Consider the following 13147-nt stretch of genomic DNA (forward strand, 5'->3'; position numbering starts at 1 on the left):
GTGTTCATCCAGCCTGCACCTTGTTGTCTCGGATTCTCCAGCATCTGCAGTTCCTACTATCTCATATCATAACGGGACTTGGTTTGGGAGTGGGTAAAAAACATAGAAGGATGGAATCAGACTTTAAAGTTGGTGAACTCATTGTTGAGTCCTGAATGCTGCGGGGTCCCCAAGCAGAAAATGAGATGCTGTTCTTTGAGTTTGAACTGAGGCTCGCTGAAACACTGTAGGAAGACCAAAACAGAAATGTTGACATGGGAACACAATGGTGTGTTGAAGTGGCAGGGACTGAAAGCTTAGGGTCACTTTTACAGACAGAGCTTGATGTTCTGCAAAGCTATTGCACAATCGATGTTTCATCTCCCCAGTGTAGAGGAGACCACACTGTGAACATCAAATACAGTAGATTAGATTGAGTGGCGTGCGGGCAAATCACTACTTCAGCTTGAAAATGTGTGTGGAGCCTTGGAGAATGAGGAGGGAGAAGGCAAATTGGCAGGTCTTACACCTTCTACAGTTGCATGGGGATGTGCCATGGGGGTGTGGGGAGGTATTGGGAGTGGTAAAGGAGTGGACCAATTTGTACCTGAGGGAACAGTCACTGCAGAATTGTAATAAAGAAATTTGTAACGTTGCATTGGCCGTGACAGAAATAATGGCTTCCAATCCTTTGAATGTGGAGGCTGGTGGGCTGGTAAATGATGATGATGGGGACTCTATCGTTGCTGTGGGAGGGAAGAAAGCAGAAGTAGGGGAGATGGGTCAGACACAGATAAGTATTCTATCAACTATGGTATTGGGGAATCCTCAGTTGAAGGAAAGTGTGGATATTTCTGAGGACCTCTGCAGAAGGTCATCCAAACAGAGTTACGGAGATGAAGAAACTGGGAGAATAGAATAGAGTCTTTACAGAAAGCAGGGTGTGAGGATGTATAGTCAGGGCAACTGTGGGATTTAGTGGGTTTGTAATGGATATTGGTGATATTGGTGTAATGGAAACAGTGATATTGAGGAAGGGAAGGAAGGAGCCAAAGATGGACCAGGTGAAGATGAGAGTAGTTTGGAAATTGAAAGCGAAATGAATACATTTTCCAGTTCCAAACTAAAGAAGGAAACAACACCAATGATGTAATTGATGTACAGGAGGAAGAATTGTGGGGAGGGACCCAAGTAGGATTGCATCAAGCAATGTTCCATGTATCCCACAAAGAGACAAGGCATAACTGGGACCCATGCCATATGGATTACCATACCTTTGATATGAAGAAAGTGAGAGGAACTGTCATTCGGGGCAAAATTACTGTTATTCATGTTCTCCAGTTATAAATTTTAAAGAAATAAACTCCTGTCTATTAAGCAGAGCTCCTTGCACATAAATTTATCATCATCTGGATTTTTCACAAGCACCAATCTCCAATTCCTTTCCGCTCAACATATGTTAAAATTACCAAGTTATTCTGACAGGAGTATGTGTTGGATTGAATATAGTTTTTTCTTTAATAATATATTGATAATGTGTCTGGACTTGCACTACTGAAACTGGAATTTATGCTCATGGTGTAAGCTTTGTGAGGATAAAAGATGATGTGTTAATGAGGTGTAATATGTTGTCTTAAAATGCAAGACCATGAGCTGTCATTTTATCAGAAACTCATTACATTTTCAACCAAATATACATTGCTGTGTGTATTAATAATATGTATTAATGGAGGTTCAGTATTCAAAATATTTTATAAAGATTTTATAATATTTTATGAAGTCATAAAGGATATTTCAAACTAATATCTATTCCTCATCCTTTCAAATCTGTATCTACTTAGATTTTCTGGGATAAAGAGCTTTAAATCTAAAACATTAGGCATTTTGATTCACGTTAGTAACAAAAATGCTAATATTTGCTTTGCTATGACAGTTACATCAAAGAGAGCTGCTAATTATGCATTTCATACTCTTTGCATCTCCACATTAAACAATGTTAATTTAGTACCTCAACAGCTACCACAGCCAATTACAACATACAATTTCATGCATGGACAGCAGTGATCTCTGCTGATTTCCTACTTAAAATGTATTCATCTTTTTTAGACCCTCAGTATAAAAACAAAAGATGTTACAATAATGTGAAGGGTAAGGTTATTAAATATAAATACCTTAGGATGTGGCTGACAATAACACTAGTTAAAGAAAAATGTTCATTACACAAAACACACAGTGATGGAGCCAATCAGACACTAAATCTACACCATTTAGCAAACCCTTTGCATGTCTAGTAATCTGCTCAGTTAGGCTGTGTCATTGCCTAACTTCACATTTTCATAAATTATTTAATTTCACATTTTTACACATTCTCGTTGCTAGAGCAGTGACATCAATGTTGCATATTAATCATTCAGCCCAGTTACAGAATATGGAGGATACAGTGTTTGATACTGTGATTTGCATCTGAATGACAGCCTGGGTTAGTAAGTTATCTCCACAGACACTATGAAGCTTAATAATTACCAAATAACAGGACATAACTAATTCTACTGTGTACCTTGGAAGACCGGGAACTACCTGTAACTAAATAACAGGCTCGTATTTGCAATGTCCACTTCCTGTTGTAAATAAAAAATGAACAGAAATACGTTTTCAGAATGAAGCAAAATACTGTCATTTCCCCAGAGTTTTTTGCATGCTGCCTTGGCTGAATAAATGGACAGTGACAGAAAACAGCAAAATGTGGCATTGCTTAATTGTGTAATAAAATCTTTCATTCCAAGCCTTTATTCAAATTCCAAAGTTGATGCTTTGGTAATTATGACAGCAGTTGAAAGTACAAGTGGGATTTCACCAAATTAACTCGATGGGCATTTTAGCATGGGTGAGTGTATGGGTTTGGGTGTAGGTGGGAAGGAAATTCTGGACAAAAGAGAGCACATTGGGAAACTGGCTCCAGCCCACTGTTACCCACACATAACTCTTTGAAAGCAAACCCACATATATATCACCTACCCAGAGAGAGGTGTGTAATCAATTTCAATATGTTAATCACTCAACTGAGAAAATACTAAAATGGGTTTGCAGTTTGACTTTAACTCCAATTGTTTCCCACTTTTCCTCACCAGAGAAGACAAGTCAAGAAGCCAACAATAACTGCAAAGGCTGAAATCTTGATAAGGAAATATATCAATGAGTATCAGAACTTACTAAAAAAAATATTAGTACTCACTGTTACTTTTGTACCTGCTTTTCCAAAGCAAAGAGATCATATTGAACTTGTGCAAGTCTCCACCACAGATAGAGTATGGAATCAGTCATTTAATTATGATAACCTAATAATCATAACTTTTTCTTTGGATTGGTGATTCTAAGCTCATAGCTCATTATGCTTCCTTTCCTTTTTCAGCTATTCATTCGATTTGATTTGATACCTAAGTAAAGTGAAAAGTTTTGTTTCGTGTGCAATACAGGTAGATCATAGCAGACAAGGACATACAGATCAGAGGGTGCTTAGACAGAGCAAGGCATACAAGGTTATGATTGCAGAGAAGGTGCACAAAAGCAAGATCAACATTAGATTTGAAATTACAGAGGTCTGTTCAGCAGTCTAATACAGCAGGGTAGAAGCTGATCTTGAACCTGTTGGTACATGTATTTAAGCTTTTGTATCTTCTGCCCAATGGAAGATGTTGGAAGTGATTATAACTGGTGTGGGAGGGGTCTTTGATGACGTTGGCAGCTTTTCCGCGACAACGAGAAGCACAGGTGGAGTCCATGGATGAGAGGTTGGCTTCGTGATGGTCCGGGCTGGGCACACAACCTTCTGTAGTTCCTATAGTCCTGGGCAGAGCAGTTCCTGTACCAAGCCGTTATGCACCCAAATAGTATGCTTTCTATGGTGCATCTGTAAAGGTTGGTGAGGGTCCTAATGGACATGCCGAAGTTCTTAAGAGGAGGAAGAGGCATTGTTGTGCCTTCTTGACCATTTGTGAGCTGAGCAGAGATATCGACTACATACTTTGTCATTTCAGAAATTGTATTTCCAAGTGAAGATTTATCTTGACCTCATAGTTCAGACTTTTCCTCTTGAATTTTCATTTTCTTCCGTACAGCAGAAAATTAAAGTTTTACCTCCACTATTTCAGAAGAAGATTTCAGGCTTGTTTCGTGTTGAGTTCTACCAGTGTTCCTTGAATGGTCTGCAGCAGTTTCTCTTGTGTCTCTGATGTTTGACGTATTCTATAAATTGCAAGTGGAGTGAGATCACGGGCTGATGTACTTGCAATTGTCGATCCAGCAATGTCTGCAAAATGTGGAACTTCTGCAACATCCAGGTGGTTTGATTACACTTAGACTCCAACACTATTGATCCTGCACAAGAATAAACTGAACGTTATATACTTTCATATATTTTTCATGATTTGAATCTGTGGACGCATGCATTTTAGCATTTGCCGTGGTCATACATATCAATTAGCCTACATCACTTTAGTCAACAACAAACAGTTTTCTGGGGGCCATCATTTGAATTTTTGTAAAAGCTTCAGATGGTTCAGGGTCCCAGAGGACTGGAAAGTCGCTAATGTAACCCCCCTGTTTAAGAAAGAAATAAGGCAAAAGACGCAAAATTACAGGCTGATTAGCCTGACCTCGATTGTAGGTAAGATTTTGGGGTCCATTGTGAAAGATGAGATTTCTGAATACTTGGGAGTGCATGGTAAAATAGGGCAAAGTCAGCACAGCTTCATCAAGGGGGCGTCATGCCTGACAAATCTGTTAGAATTCTTTGAGGAAATAAAGGGCCGGTTAGACCAAGGAGAGCCAACGGATGTTATCTACTTGGACTTACAGAAGGCCTTTGACAAGGTACCACACAGGAGGCTGCTGAGTAAGATAAGGGCCCATGGTGTTAGAGCAAGGTGCTGACATGGATAGAAGATTGGCTGTCTGGCAGAAAGCAGAGAGTGGGGATAAGAAGGTCCTTCTCAGGATGGCAGCCAGTGACAAATGGTGTTCCAAAAGTTGGGACCACAACTTTTCACTTTACACACTAATGATCCAGATGAAGGAACTGAGGGCATTCTGGCTAAGTTTGCAGATGATACCAAGATAGGTGGAGGGACAAGTAGTATTGGGAAGTGGTGAGGCTGCAGAAGGATTAGACAGGTTAGGAGAGTGGGCAATGAAGTGACAGATGGAATACAATGTGGGAAAGTGTGAGGTCATGCACTTTGGTAGGAAAAATAGAAGCATGGACTATTTTTTAAATGGGGTGAAAATTCAGAAATCTGAAGTGCAAAATGACTTGGTAGCCCTAGACCAGGATTCTCACAAGTTAAACTTGCAGGTTGAGTCGGTGGTTAGGAAGGCAAATACAATCCTGGCATTTATTTTGAGAGGAGTAGAATACAAAAGCAGGGATGCACTTCTGAGTCTTTAAAACCACATTTAGAGTATTGTGAGCAATTTTGGACCCCATACCTCAGGAAGGATGTCCTGGCCTTGGAGTGAGTTCAGAGGAGGTTCACAAGAATGATCCCAGGAATGAAAGGCTTAACATATGAGGAACGTTTGAGGACTCTGGGTCTACACTCCATGGAGTTGAGAAGGATGGAGGGAAATCTAATTGAAACTTACAGAACACTGAATGGCCTGGACAGAATAGATGTTGGGAAGATGTTTCCATTGACAGGGGAGACTAGGACCCAAGGGCACAGCCTTAGAGTAAAGGGAAGACTCTTTAGAACAGAGATATAGAGAAACGTCTTCAGCCAGTGGATGATGAATCTATGGGATTCACTACCACAGAAGGCTGTGGGGGCCAGGTCATTGAGCATTGGTAAGACAGAAATAGAAAGGTTCTTAACAAAAACAGAAGTTGCAGGAAAAGCTCAGCAGGTCTGGCAGCATCTGTGAAGGATAAAACAGAGTTAACGTTTCGAGTCCGCTGAGCCTTCCTCTGAGGAAGGGTCACTGGAACTGAAACGTTAACTCTGTTTTTTCCTTCACAGATGTTGCCAGACCTTCTAAGCTTTTCCAGCAGCTTTGTTTTTGTTCCTGATTTACAGCATCTGCAGTTCTTTCAGTTTTAATGTAGAAAGGCTTTTGATTGTCAAGGGGATCAAGGGTTATGGGGAGAAAGCAAGATAATGGGGTTGAGAAACTTATCTGACATGATTGAATGGTTGAACAAACTGGATAGACTGAATGACCTAAATTCTGCTCCTGTGTCTTACGGTCTTATGGTCTACAGTGTGAGGATGTTGATGTTTTCCACAGGATTGACACTGTGAAATACGTGTTCACCATTCCTTGTCATGCATATTAACATATTCTGGATTCATGTGCATATCTCTAACATGATATCACACCGTCCTGTTGTAGCTTAAAGGTACTCCTCGTACACAGTCTGTTCAGGTTGGTGCCCAGCCCTTTGCCTCTGACATCATTTCCTCTAGTGCACTGTCTCTGTCAATGACCTTTTCTGTTATGTGCCTGAAAAATTGATTGAAAACTGGACATTTGCTTGGTGCATGCAGAAAGCCACACTTTCTGGCAGGTCTTTGCCATGTTTGGATGCTCTACTGATTGTGTCAACTGTTGAGTTTATTCTTATGACCTGTAAGATTTGTCAACTTGTGAGGATCTCTTCATATTTATATCTATCAGTAAATAGCCCATCAACGCTATAGCTCTTTGGTTTCTGTAGCAAACATGTCAATCATACTTCTATTGAGGCTTATTTGATCACCACCTCCAACCTAACTTTACCTGATTTAAGAGTGGGGTGGGAAGGGTCATGACCAGCCTTACTGCTGTGCTCCAAATTGAGAACCTTCAATGGACAATTAATGTTCATCCAAGAGCCTTAAAATCTTGGTATTCAACCAGTGGTGGACAAAGTATTTGCCATGAAGGAAGCACAAACAGCAAAACCTGCCATGCTCCTTTTGAAGATGCGTAAGGGGGTTGTCACAGGTTGGAGGTGGAGGTGTCCCCTCAGTGCATGATCTAGGGACCCAACATCATGAAGGAAGTGTTAATGTATTGCCTAGCACATTTTTCCCTCCCTCCTAGCTTGACCGGCCTGTGCCTTCGTCCCCTAACAATCTGAACCCTCTCTCCAAGGTTTACCAGTAGCTGTGGGCATTCCCCGGTTGCTGTCTGCAATTGATAGCTGCCAGACTCTGATTGGCTATTAACCTTCAGCTCTTGAGCTAGGTGGTGAAACCCCCCAACCCCAGAGTACTTGATTAAATACTGTCCAGTTTTGGCAGGAAGTGGAAACATCTCAGGGGGCTCAAGGTGTCACATCAGTGACTGTCAAAATCATTACTGGCCTCAGCTGCCTTGCCTCTGGATCTTTACAGAGATTTGCTCGAGGAATTTATAGAATTTCACTATCAACAGCATAATGCATGAGACTGACAGCTGATGCCTTCTTATGTCCCCCTTGCCTGCAATGACCCAATTCCAGGTGATTGGATGCTTCAGACAGAGTCTCTGTCCAGATTCCCACAGATAAACGTTGGCAATTAAGACATGCCCCCTTTCTCACATTATTGAGGCGTCTGCTTCACCCATGTTAAAGCTGGATTATAAGCACTAAGAAATCTTTGTGCACTTGCATGCAAGATCCTGAGCAACTGCCATGAGACTGTCATCCTGAGGCAGTCCACCCTGCTGCTTCAAGCCTGGAAACAAAATTACAGCTGGCGGCTTAGAGACAAGGAACACTGATTTAAAACCTGGATGACCACACCTCCCAAAACCCCAAAGTAGGAGACTCAGGCATGAAATGATAAACAACATCTCACCATCAGATCTGCTACTAAACAAGTCATCAGCATTCTAAGGATGTGAATCAGGGACCAGGACCTTCAAATACTTGTTAAAGAAAATTTCGCAAAAGGAAAATAAGAAGATAGAAGTGAAAAAAACTTCAATAAAGTAACAAAACATCTTAAAGAGAAATCTTTGTTAGCACTTCATCTTCAGTAAAGGTAAAGTCGCCATAGTCTTACTAGACCATAGGGCTACTGTCTCATTAAAGAGGGATGGCTGGTGGTGGTTTAACCTGAGGGCCACAGTGCCTCAGGTAAGGGGGGAGGTTGAGAAGGAGAGTCCTTCATGGTAACCTCAGCTGGTGCAGGAATTGGTCTCAACCTACCACAAACCAGCCATCCGGCCAACTGAACATCTTCGGTAACGAATAATTAAAGAAAATAATTACAATTTTTTCTGAAAAGTTGCTGGAAAGACATTTAATACTATTAAAGCAATGATATCATTTAAAACACTAATCAGTAAAACCAACTAAATCTACAAAATAATTCTTAAAACTCTGCCACAGCTTTCAAGTAAATCATTTATAAATGAACAGAACAGTAGGTCAATACAATGACAATGGAGAAAGATTGCCCCACTCAACTGATTTAGAATTTTAAATTGTTCAGACACAGAATTAAACAGCCTACAGGGAAAAAACAATCCCTGAGATTCAGAATTGCTTCAGGATTACAGAAAGAGCTCTAAGAAGAACATCTGAACACATTTCTTTAACCTACATGTTCAGTAGCAGATCACTGTTTAAAATGACAGAATGTAAGAGAAGGGTCAGATACTATTGATAATATTGTTTGAACATTTGAGGATTCCTTTACATCACGTGTCAATTGTATAATAGAGTGAGCAAGATTTAGCAAAATATTACAGCTTCCAGGAGAATTTTAATAACTCTATTATTGATTCTTAAACATGATTGAGATTTTGTGATTATAGCAATTTACAATCAGAACCAATTTCATACAGAATTCTTGTCAGAATTTCTGATTCACCTCTTTCAGCAGTGTTTAGTACTGCTGCCTCACAATTCCAGGGACCTGGCTTCGATTCCATCCTCAGGTGGCTCTCTGTGTGGAATCTGCACATTTTCCCCATATCTACACGGGTTTCCTTCCGGTGCTCGAGTTTCCTCCCACTGTACAAAGATGTGCAGGTTAGATGGATTGGCCATGCTAAATTGCCCATAGTGCCCAGAAATGTGCAGGCTCGGTGGATTGGCCATGGTAAATGCAGGGTTGAAGGGATAGAGTAGGAGGGTGGGTCTGGGTTAGATGTTCTTCAGAGAGTCATTGCAGACTCAATGGGCCGAATGGCCTGTTTCCACATTGTTGGGATTCTATGATTCTTTCAGATATGCTGCAATCAAAAGAAGATCACACATTGGAAAGAGTTATCCAGATATTTTCAGAAGCTGAAATCTGAAAAAGCACAAGAATATTCTGGGAAAATAAAACCAATCTCGTTCAGACTTTGTCAATTTTTTAAGATACAAGGATATCAAAACACCACATAATAAGAGTAACACAAAATAACTGTAAACCCTTTGATGCTAGAATTTGCTATTCCAAACGTGGAATTTTAAAAAAATCAGAAACAATGTCCAGTTTTAACATGACAGTGCAACTTCTGTAAGAAAGTGGGTCATTTCCCGAGAATGTGCAAAAGTTACAAATAACCACTGAGCCACAGAACTGGTAATGCTAACGTGCACAAAGATTTAACACCTTACAAGAGCATTTTTGAAAGAAAACCCAGAATACTAAGATATTCCTTCATTTGAATACATATGATGTTGTGCCACCTTTGAAAGATCCAAGCAACATTTCTTAGGAATCATAGATGGCTCAACTGAACCAGGTACAGCGCAGATCATAGAGGTTAATAGTTATACAAATTTCAATTTTCAATTTCAAACTAGACCAGGGTGACTGTTATAATATTGGCTGAAAAAAAATCTTGGTTGATGAGAATGAAACTACAAACATCATGCAATTGCATGCAGCAGGTGGAACACCACTCAATATCAAAAGGTTGCTGAGAACGTTCTTAAAACACAAGACACCGATGCTATGTGGAAGAAGTGTACGTTATCTGAAACCAATTCTTTTCAATTCTGAGCACAAACACTCTTAATTGGAAGATGCATTTTGCAAAGCACTGATTTTTGTTTTCTTTCTGCTGTTTTGGTCTGGAGAATAAAAATCTCCTGTTCTCTTAAAGAGGCTGAAAAATGCATTGATATTTTTGATAAGTCTCCCAAGTGGGTAATGAAATTGATCATTGCCTCAGTTTTAAAAATGAACAAGAAGCAAAAATGAAAAAGCTTGGAAGTGAAGCCAAGGCATGCATTTGTTTCCTGGATGATATACTGAATTGTGAGCTGTGTAACAAAAACAGAAGTTGCTGGAAAAGCTCAGCAGCTCTGGCAGCATCTATGAAGAAAAATCAGAGTTAACGTTTTGGGTCCAGTGACCCTTCCTCAGAACAAATGTGACCTATGTAAACCCATTTTCACAGAGGAAATTGTTAAATACAATCATTTGAAGACTATCCATAAGACTTCCTGGCCCAAATATAATTGGAGCAGAGAGAGGAAGGCTAAGGACGATTACCTTAAGAAACTCGACCAACTAAGTTGCCAAATGCCAGTGATCAAAGTAACTTCACTCAATAAAAGGAAGACTTCATAAATCTCGTAAAAATCGAACAAGAAAGAAAATATGGACCACTTGACATTAATTATGTTGTTGAAAAGTAATACTTCATGACTGAGAGATCAGAAGAGCTTCTGATTTCGTAGCTTTGGAGGAACTATTCAATTGTCTTCCTCCTGCAGATGAATCTGCATCATCATTCCATTTTTGGCCCACTTACATTTTGGTTCCAGCATTGTGCTGAAGAATATTTTGTGACAGCCCTGAGCATAAACAATGGCCAAGGTTAGGGTATCATTTGTCCTGTTAAACGAGTCATTTGTACAATAAAATTTAATGTCCATCCCATGAGGCAACTTAGAAGGTGGGATGGCATTTAATTCAGCCCTCTGGGACCCCACGACCTTCCTCACTCTGCCTCAATTACGTTCAGGCCAGAAAGTCTCACAGATAGCCTTCAAACAATTATAGTTAATACTTTTCTTAATGAAAATGGGTTTACACAGATCACAACTCAATATCATTGTTTACACAAACACGTGTCTTGGCTTCACTTCCAAGCTTTGCCATTTTTGCTTCTTGTTCATTTTTAAAGCTGAGACAATGGCCAACCTTAGTATTTGAAAGACATCAAAAATACCAATGCACTTTTCAGCCTCTTTAAGAGAACAATAGATTCTGTTTTTCTCTCTAGACCAAAACAGCAAAAACAAATCACCACAAGGATAAATGTATCTTCCAATTCCTGTCACTGATCCCTAGAACAAAAAAAAAACTTTATACTGTCCCAAAACCTTTTTCACAGATGGCCTTCACACCCCTGTTGTCAATTGAGGTCCTTAAAACAGCAATTACTACCTCATTGACGGGCTTATCCTATCACAATTTGAATTCAACATAGCAACATACAGGGAACTCACCATGTGGGGGACTGGAAAGCAAAACCCTGAATTGTTGTAAAAGTCCCCTCCCATTACCTTGGTTAGATCCATATAATCCCTACAGTGTGGAAACAGACCCTTCTGCCCAACAAGGCCACACCTACCCCCAGAGCATCCGACCCACACCTATTCCCCTATAACCCACCTTAGCTACATGTCCCTGAACTCTACCAGCAATTTAGGATGGCTAATCCACCTAGCCTGTACATCTTTGGACTTTGGGAGGAAACCAGAGCACCCGGAGGAAACCCATGGAGACATGGGGAGAATGTGCAAACTCCACACAGACAGTCGCCTGAAGGTGGAATTGAACCCAGGCCCCTGGTGCTGTGAGGCAGCAGTGCTAACCACTGAGCCACTGTGCCGCCCACAGAAAGCCTCCGACTCTTCCTTCTACAGCTCATCCTCCACCTCCCAACCCCCTTCCAACAACCTGTATTCTGCAATTACTTACCTGTAACCTAAGACATCGGTCTGTGATGGATTTGTGTTACCAACAGTTGTCCCCAATCCCACTGGGACTGCCCACAATGAACAGCTGCTGACCAATGATTGATTGATAGCTCTCAGCAGGCAGGATTTCCACCTCCTGCTTTCACTTTGACTCCAGAGAAACCTCCTGCCCTGCTAAGTTAAGTACCTGATTTACACTTAATATGGTGCAATTCATCAAAGCAAGTAGCGTGTTGCTGTGATCGACACCTCAGCTGGCAGGTGAGACTCTGTCACCGTGATTAAAGTGTGCAAGCTGTTGACAAAATCCCGATACAATAGTGTGATTCCACATTTGATGCTTCAGACAAGACCAACTCTTTAGCTGGCTGGGTCAGACTGTCACACATCTCCTTCTGGAATGTGCCTTTGCAGAGGATGTCTGGAGGAAGATGCAATGTTATTTTTTGTCGAGGTTCATCCTGAGCAGCTCCACGACTCGGGATTCTGTGCTCTATGGTCTGTTCCCCGGAACACACACCGTGACAAATATCAATTGTGTCTGAAGGACCATCAACTTGGTGAAAGACACTCTTTGTTCTGCCTGAACCTTGTTGGTCTTCCAGAGCAGGGAATTGACCTCAACTGAGTGTTACAGACTGGTACATTCCAAGGTCCATGACTACTTGCTGAGCGACACATTAAAGCTTGGAGCAGCTGCCACCAAGGCACAGCGGAGAAAGACAAATAGTCTGAAGTCTTCCTGCTGAAGGTAAATGGGTGTCCATTCAACTATCAGACCCTCTCTAGCGCCTTAAGCATATGTAAATATTAGTATCATATGTGTAAGAGTGGTCTTTGGTTTTGTGTATAGTCAAATTCCGATGTTTTGTGTTTACTTGATAAGTAACTGTGTGCAGAATCGAACTGCTTTTGTGTCTATATATACACGAAGGTTTCTTTAGGAGTAAAGTATACTTTTGCAATAAAAAGAAGTGAATCAGCCATGATCTCACTGACTGGCCGAATGGATTTTCTGGGCTGAATGCCCTACATCTGCTCCAATGTCTTTTGGATGGATAGAAACAAAAATGTAAAGGAGTGTGGTACCATGCCATTCACATGTGCATGGATTCTTCCAATCTCTGCTATCATGGTCACTGCAGCTAGTACATCCACCCACCCATGACACATTAATTGCTGCTGCACTAGCATTACCCTGTTTGAAATCCTTGACATATAACATCTGTATTCAGTTAAGCAGAGTATCTGTACCCTTCTCCTGAAGGAGGG

Source organism: Rhincodon typus, chromosome 3 (assembly GCF_021869965.1).
Source record: "Rhincodon typus isolate 14 chromosome 3, sRhiTyp1.1, whole genome shotgun sequence".
Lineage (NCBI taxonomy): Eukaryota > Metazoa > Chordata > Chondrichthyes > Orectolobiformes > Rhincodontidae > Rhincodon > Rhincodon typus.